This window comes from Lynx rufus, unplaced genomic scaffold (genome assembly GCF_022079265.1).
Source record: "Lynx rufus isolate CCGP_SWC_20201006 ecotype Redwood Valley unplaced genomic scaffold, mLynRuf1.p SCAF_13, whole genome shotgun sequence".
Lineage (NCBI taxonomy): Eukaryota > Metazoa > Chordata > Mammalia > Carnivora > Felidae > Lynx > Lynx rufus.
Genome location: NW_025814827.1, coordinates 49,748,764 through 49,757,935, shown reverse-complemented (window position 1 = coordinate 49,757,935; position 9,172 = coordinate 49,748,764).

The following is a 9,172-nucleotide window of genomic DNA, read 5'->3' as shown; positions in this document are numbered from 1 at the left end:
AAGCATGTACATATATACATATCTATCTTCCTGAGATTCACATTGATATCTCCAATTCTAGTTCAACACTGCTGTGTTCTTTCAATTCTTACTCATTTCCTTATCTGTGATTCTCTTCAACAGGACAAAACCGGCATATATATACTTACTTCCTCATTTCTAGAATGTATAAAAAGAAGTTTCTGAATTGCCATCCTCTGCTACCAATCAAAAAAGCAAGAGGAATGCCTATGAATTTGATCATACTATTTATTTAGAGTGACTTTTGACTTTAGCCAGAGAACGTATTATCCAGATACTTCTTCAGTTACTGAATTGTTCTTACTCATTTTTTTTTACCTATAGTTATGTTGTTTATTTGAGATATAGTTCTTTTCACATATAAATGTGTGTGTTAAAATTTTGGATTTTCCCATTTTTTGGCAAGCATTTTAAAGCGTATACGAATATAAAATAATACTACACGTAACAACTGGTGAGGGTAACTGAATTCAATTATTATCCCCAAGTTTTCATCTTTTCTCATACCTACAAGATTTTCCCTATTCTACAGCTAAGCGTAAGAGACACTGTTGTCATAGTAACGGCAAAGAAAGATGAGAAAATTCAGAAGGTTTAATGGTTTTTCAAGAACATCCAGGTAAATTCATATAACTTTTCTGGACTTCAGATTCAATAATCAGAAGTTTGAATAATATGATTTCTTTTATTTTAATTCCCACTAGCTGACATACAGCATTATATTAGTTTCAAGTATACAATATAGTGATTCAACACTTCCGTGTAACACCCTGTGCCCACCATTACAAGTGCACTCCTTAATCCACATCGCCCATTCAACCCATTTCTCCACTATCAGTTTGTTGTTTGTAATTCAGAGTCTGTTTCTTGATTTCTCTCCCCCAACCCTGACTCTCTTTTTCTCTTTTTTTTCCTTTGCTTGTTTTTTTTTCTTTTTTTTAAGTATTTATTTAAATTCTAGTTAAAATGCAGTGTAATATTAGTTTCAGGTGTACAATTTAGTGATTCAACACTTAAATACATCTGGTACTCATCACAAGAAGTGCACTTCTTAATCCCCCTCACCACCTAATTCTTTTGTTTCTTTCTCTGTTTCTTTCTTTTTCTTTTTTTTTTTTTAATTTTTTTTTCAACGTTTATTTATTTTTGGGACAGAGAGAGACAGAGCATGAACGGGGGAGGGCCAGAGAGAGAGGGAGACACAGAATCGGAAACAGGCTCCAGGCTCTGAGCCATCAGCCCAGAGCCTGACGCGGGGCTCGAACTCACAGACCGCGAGATCGTGACCTGGCTGAAGTCGGACGCTTAACCGACTGCACCACCCAGGCGCCCCAGTTTCTTTCTTTTTCTTAGAAATTCTTGTTTAAGATTTTAAAGCACATAGAACAGTGATGACGATGGCAGTCCACAGAATTAGATGAACTGGCTCTCAATTTTTCTGTATAGCCTTAGGTAAATTCTTTAGCCTCTCTCTGCTTCAGTTTTATCATTTATATAAGAGGCTAATAATAATACATACCTTACAAGTTTGATAAGCTAATCTTTATTAATATCAATTAACACAGGGCTTAAAATATAATAAAGAGACCAGTTTAAGATGGTGAAATAGGAAGAGGGACCTAGGGACACAACAGATACACATATGTAAAAATGACCTTGGGGGTAGAGGGGACTAGCTGAGCAACTACTACACAACAGGCAAACAAAGAAAACCATCACTGAATAGGTAGAAAGACTGAGATACAATTTCACCAAAAACTCCAGCATTCTGAGCCACAACTGGGAAGAAACACAAAATCCAGAACTTTACCCTGAGGAACAAAGGGTTTGAACACCACATTGAACACCCCAAATGTTAATACCTGTATCAGAAAAGCAAGCCCCCCAAAGCACATATGTATGAAACCCAATGGGGGTCATGACCACAAGGCTTCAGCAAAAGGAGAAACAATTCTCCAAGAGGTCATGTGTAAGCACATGCAAAGACCAGAGTGGAATCTGGCGAATTAGAGTAGAAAACAAAAACTTTTTTTTAAATGTAACTGAGAGATCCTGAGGAAGATGGTGGCATAGGAGGATGCTGGGCTCACCGCGTCCTGCTGATCACTTAGATTCCACCCACACCTGCCTAAATAACCCAGAAAACTGCCAGAAGACTAGCAGAATGGGTTCTCCAGAGCCACGTGCAGATGAGTGGCCCAGGGAAGAGGGTAGGAAGGGCAGAGAGGCGGTGCACACTACACGGACTGGCAGGAGGGAGCCGGGGTGGAGGGGCAGCCCACCAGCAAAGCAGAGCCCCCGAGTCCGGCTTCCAAAAGCAGAGGGGCCAGACAGAGTGTGTTCAGACAGCAAGCTGGACTTAACATCTGGAAGGTTATAAGTTAACAGCTCTGCTCGGAGAGCGGGAGGGCTGGAGGACAACCGGAGGGAGAGTTGTTGAGCCCCAGTTGACAGAGCTCAGCTTGGCGGGGAACAAAGGCGCTCACAAGCGCCATCTCCCTCACCCACCCCCCAGCCAAAATCCCAAAGGGAACCAGTTCCTGTCAGAGAACTTGCTTGCACCACGCAAACACCCAATGCTGTGCTTCTGTGGATCCATCCCTCCGGCAGTGGGTCTGACTCCCTCCCCATGCTGCAGGGTCCCTCCCAAAGTGGATCACCGAAGGAAAATTGAGCTGAGCCTTCCCCTCATGCTGCTGTGCACTTGCCCATCCATCCTAGCTAATACGCAAGATCCCCAGCACCACAAGCCTGGCAGTGTGCAAGTAGCCCAGATGAGCCATGCCACCCCACAGTGAATCCCGCCCCTAGGAGAGGGGAAGAGAAGGCACACACCAGTCTGACTGTGGCCCCAGCGGTGGGCTGGGGGCAGATATCAGATCTGACTGTGGCCTGCCCACCAGGGCAAGTTATTCAGGACAGCACAGGGGAAGTGCCCTGCAGTTCTGCACCACTCCAGGGACTATCCAAAATGATGAAACGGAAGAATTCCCCTCAAAAGAATCTCCAGGAAATAGCGACAGCTAACGAACTGATCAAAAATGATTTAAACAATATAACAGAAAGTGAATTTAGAAATAATAGTTATAAAATTAATGGCTGGGCTTGAAAACAGTATAAAGGACAGCAGAGAATCTATTGCTACAGAGATCAAGGGACTAAGGAACAGCCAGGAGGAACTAAAAAATGCTATTAATGAGCTGCAAAATAAAATGGAGATGACCACAGCTCGGATCAAAGAGGCAGAGGAGAGAATAGGTGAACTAGAAGATCAAATTATGGAAAAGGAAGAACCTGACAAAAAGAGAGATAAAAAAATCCAGGAATATGAGGGGAAAATTAGAGAACTGAGTGATGCACTAAAGAGAAATAATCTACGCATAATTGGTATTCCAGAGGAGGAAGAGAGAGGGAAAGGTGCTGAAGGTGTACTTGAAGAAATAATAGCTGAGAACTTCCCTGATCTGGGGAAGGGAAAAGGCATTGAAATCCAAGAGCCACAGAGAACTCCCTTCAGAGGTAACTTGAATCGATCCTCTGCATGACATATCAGTGAAACTGGCAAAATACAAGGATAAAGAGAGAATTCTGAAAGCAGCTAGGGATAAACATGCTCTAACATATAAAGTGAGACTGCTAAGACTCCTGACCGATAAGACTCTCTACTGAAACTTGGCAGGCCAGAAAGGAATGGCAGGAAATCTTCAATGTGATGAACAGAAAAAAAATATGCAGCCAAGAATCCTTTATCCAGAAAATCTGTCATTTAGAATAGAAGGAGAGATAAAGGTCTTCCCAAACAAAAACTGAAGGAATTCATCACCACTAAACCAGCCCTACAAGAGATCCTAAGGGGGATCCTGTGAGACAAAGTACCAGAGACATCACTACAAGCATGAAACATACAGACATCACAATGACTGTAAACCCATATCTTTCTATAATAACACTGAATGTAAATGGACTAAATGTGCCAACCAAAAGATATAGGGTATCAGAATGGATAAAAAAAACAAGACCCATCTATTTGCTGTCTACAAGAGACTCATTTTAGACCTGAGGACACCTTCAGATTGAAAGTGAGGGGATGGAGAACTATCTACCATGCTACTGGAAGTCAAAAGAAAGCTGAAGTAGCCATACTTATATCAGACAAACTAAAGTTTAAATTAAAGGCTGTAACAAGAGATGAAGAAGGGCATTATATAATAATTACACGTCTATCCATCAGGAAGAGCTAACAATTATAAATGTCTATGCCCTGACTATGGAAGCCACCAAATATATAAAACAATTACAAACATAAGCAACCTTATTGATAAGAATGTGGTAATTGCAGGGGACTTTAATACCCCACTTACAACAATGGATACATCATTTAGACACACGGTCAATAAAGAAACAGGGACCCTGAATGATACATTGGATCAGATGGACTTGACAGATCTATTTAGAACACTGCATCCCAAAGCAACAGAATATACTTTCTTCTTGAGTGCACATGGAACATTCTCCAAGATAGATCACATACTGGGTCACAAAATAGCCCTTCATAAGTAGATAAGAATTGAGATCATACCATGCATACTTTCAGACCACATGCTGTGAAGCTTGAAATCAACCACAGGAAAAAGTCTGGAATACCTCCAAAAGCATGGAGGTTAAAGAACACCCTACTAAAGAATGAATGGGTCAACCAGGCAATGAGAGAAGAAATTAAAAAATATATGGAAACAAACGAAAATGAAAATACAACAATCCAAATGCTTTGGGATGCAGCAAAGGCAGTCCTGAGAGAAAAATACATCGCAATCCAGGCCTATCTCAAGAAACAAGAAAAATCCCAAATGCAAAATCTAGTAGCACACCTAAAGCAAATAGAAGCAGAACAGCAAAGACACCCATACCCAGCAGAAGAAGAGAAATAATAAAGATCAGAGTAGAAATAATATAGAATCTAAAAAAACTGTAGAGCAGATCAATGAAACCAAAAGTAGGTTTTTTTTGAAAAAATAAACAAAATTGACAAACCTCTAGCCAGGCTTCTCAAAAAGAAAAGGGAGATAACTCAAATAGATAAAATCATGAATGAAAGTGGAATTATTACAACCTATCCCTCAGAAATACAAATAATTATCAGGGAATACTATGAAAAATTGTATGCCAACAAACTGGACAACATGGAAGAAATGGACAAATTCCTAAACAGCCACATACTTCAAAAACTCAATCAGGAGGAAATAGAAAGCTTGAACAGACCCATAACCAGTGAAGAACTTGCATAAGTTATCAAAAATCTCCCAAAAAATACGAGTCCAGGACCAGATGGCTTCCCAGGGGAGTTCTACCAGACGTTTAAAGCAGAGATAATACCTATCCTTCTCAAGCTATTCCAAGAAATAGAAAGGGAAGGAAAACTTCCAGACTCATTCTATGAAGCCAGTATTACTTTGATTCCTAAACCAGACAGAGACCCAGTAAAAAAAGAGAACTACAAGCCAATATCCCTGATGAATATGGACGCAAAAATTCTCAATAAGATACTAGCAAATCGAATTCAACAGCATATAAAAAGAATTATTCACCATGATCAAGTGGGATTCATTCCTGGGATGCAGGGCTGGTTCAATATTCACAAATCAATCAACGTGATACATCACATTAATAAAAGAAGAGATAAGAACCATATTATCCTGTCAATCGATGCAGAAAAAGCATTTGACAAAATTCAGCAACCTTTCTTAATAAAAACCCTCGAGAAAGTAGGGATAGAAGGAACATACTTAAACATCATGAAAACCATTTATGAAAAGCCCACAACTAACATCATCCTCAATGGGGAAAAACTGAGAGCTTTCCCCCTGAGATCAGTAACACGACAGGGTGTCCCCTCTCACTGCTGTTGTTTAACATAGTGTTGGAGGTTCTAGCATCAACAATCAGACAACAAAAGGAAATCAAAGGCATCAAAATTGGCAAAGATGAAGTTAAGCTTTCACTTTTTTCAGATGACATGATATTATACATGGAAAATCCGATAGACTCCACCACAAGTCTCCTAGAACTGATACATGAATTCAGCAAAGTTGCAGGATACAAAATCAATGTACAGAAATCAGTTGCATTCTTATACACTAATAATGAAGCAACAGAAAGACAAATAAAGAAACTGATCCCATTCACAATTGCACCAAGAAGCATAAAATACCTAGGGATAAATCTAACCAAAGATGTAAAAGATCTGTATGCTGAAAACTATGGAATGCTTACGAAGAAAATTGAAGAAGATATAAAGAAATGGAAAAACACTCCGTGCTTATGGGTTGGAAGAATAAATATTGTCAAAATGTCAATACTACCCAAAGCTATCTACACATTCAATGCAATCCCAATCAAAATTGCACCAGCTTTATTCTCGAAGCTGGAACATGCAATCCTAAAATTTGTATGGAACCACAAAAGGCCCTGAATAGCCAAAGGAATTTTGAAGAAGAAGACCAAAGCAGGAGGCATCACAATCCCAGACTTTAGCCTCTACTACAAAGCTGTCATCATCAAGACAGCATGGTATTGGCACAAAAACAGACACATAGACCAATGGAATAGAATAGAAACCCCAGAACTAGACCCACAAACGTATGGCCAACTCATCTTTGACAAAGCAGGAAAGAACATCCAATGGAAAAAAGACAGTCTCTTTAACAAATGGTGCTGGGAGAACTGGACAGCAACATGCAGAAGGTTGAAACTAGACTACTTTGTCACACCATTCACAAAAATAAACTCAAAATGGATAAAGGACCTGAATGTGATACAGGAAACCATCAAAACCCTGGAGGAGAAAGCAGGAAAAGACCTCTCTGACCTCAGCTGTAGCAATTTCTTACTTGACACATCCCCAAAGGCAAGGGAATTAAAAGCAAAAATGAACTATTGGGACCTCATGAAGATAAAAAGCTTCTGCACAGCAAAGGAAGAAACAATCAACAAAACTAAAAGGCAATCAACGGAATGGGAAAAGATATTTGCAAATGACATATTGGACAAAGGGCTAGTTCCAAAATATAAAGAGCTCACCAAACTCCACACCCGAAAAACAAATAACCCAGTGAAGAAATGGGCAGAAAACATGAATAGACACTTCTCTAAAGAAGACATCCGGATGGCCAACAGGTACATGAAAAGATGCTCAACATCACTCATCATCAGGTAAATACAAATCAAAACCACACTCAGATACCACCTCACGCCAGTCAGAGTGGCCAAAATGAACAAATCAGGAGACTATAGATGCTGGAGAGGATGTGAAGAAATGGGAACCCTCTTGCACTGTTGGTGGGAATGCAAACTGGTGCAGCCACTCTGGAAAACAGTGTTGAGGTTCCTCAAAAAATTAAGAATAGACCTACCCTATGACCCAGGAATAGCACTGCTAGGAATTTACCCAAGGGATATAGGAGTACTGATGCATAGGGGCACTTGTACCCCAATAGCAGCACTCTCAACAATAGCCAAATTATGGAAAGAGCTGACATGTCCATCAACTGATGAATGGATAAAGAAATTGTGGTTTATATACACAATGGAGTACTACATGGCAATGAGAAAGAATGAAACATGGCCCTTTGTAGCAACGTGAATGGAACTGGAGAGTGTGATGCTAAGTGAAATAAGCCATACAGAGAAAGACAGATACCATATGGTTTCACTCTTATGTGGATCCTGAGAAAATTAACAGAAACCCATAGGAGAGGGGAAGGGAAAAAAAAAAGAGGTTAGAGTGGAAGAGAGCCAAAGCATAAGAGACTCTTAAAAACTGAGAACAAACTGAGGGTTGATGGGGGGTCGGAGGGAGGGGGTGTGGGTGATGGGTATTGAGGAGGGCATCTTTTGGGATGAGCACTGTCTGTTATATGGAAACCAATTTGACAATAAATTTCATATATTGAAAAAAAATTTAAAAAAATAAAAACTCCAAGTGGCCATAAACAAACAAAAAAAAAAATAAATAAATAATGTAACTGAGGTGACTTATGAGACAGTATCAAGTGGAACAATATTGCATTACCAAAGTCCCAGGAGGAGAAGAGAGAAAGAAAGGGGGAGAAAACTTATTGGGAGAAGTAATGACTCAAAACTTCCCTAAATGGAGAAACGAAATGGACATCCACATCCATGAACACCAGAGAGTTCCAATAAGTTGAACCCAGAGGCCAACAAAAAAATACATGGTCTTTAACTTGACATTTTAATGTAAAGAGGAAATCCTAAGAGCATCAAGGAAAAACACATTGTTATGGACAAGGGGAACCCCTATAAGACTATCATATTTTTTAGCAGATCCTTTGCAAGCCAGAAAGGAAGGGCATGATATATTCAAAGTACTGAAAGAAAAAGCTTCCAACCCAAAATACTGTATCTGGCAAAGTTGTCATTGAGAATCAAAGAGTACAGTATTCCATCAAGCAACAACAAGGAGTCCATTATGACTAGACCAACTTTCTAGAAAATGTTAAAGGAACTTCTTTATGCTGGAATGAAATGATGCTAATTATTAACAAATAAATATGAAAGTATAAATTTCACTGGTAAAGATAAATGGTAAAATTTGGAATAATTTTGTAAAGATAATGGAACAATTAGATATAAAGTTAGTGTGAAGGTTAAAACATAAAAGTAGCGAAAATAATTATAACCACAATAATTGGTTAAGAGATACAGAAGCCAAAAAAAAAGTAAATTGTGAGATCAAAAACATATAATGTGGGGAGGTGGAAAATGTACAGTTTTAGAATTCATTTAAACTCAAGAAGCTACCAATTTAAAGCAGATTGTTATAATTTTAAGTTGTTATATGTTAGCCTTATGAAAACCACAAAGCACAAAGTAGATAGACAAAATATAAAGTATGCATAAAAATACAAAAAATCATCAAATCACAAGACAGAATAAAAGAAAGAGACTGACTACAAAACTACCACAAAAAAATTAACCAAATGGTAATATGTGCATACCTGTCAGTAATACTTTCAAATGTAAAGGGACTAAATTATGAAATCAAAAGACACAGTAACTGAATTAATAGAAAAACACAACTCATGTACATGCTGCCAACAAGAAAGTAAATTCAGATATAAGGACATACATAGAC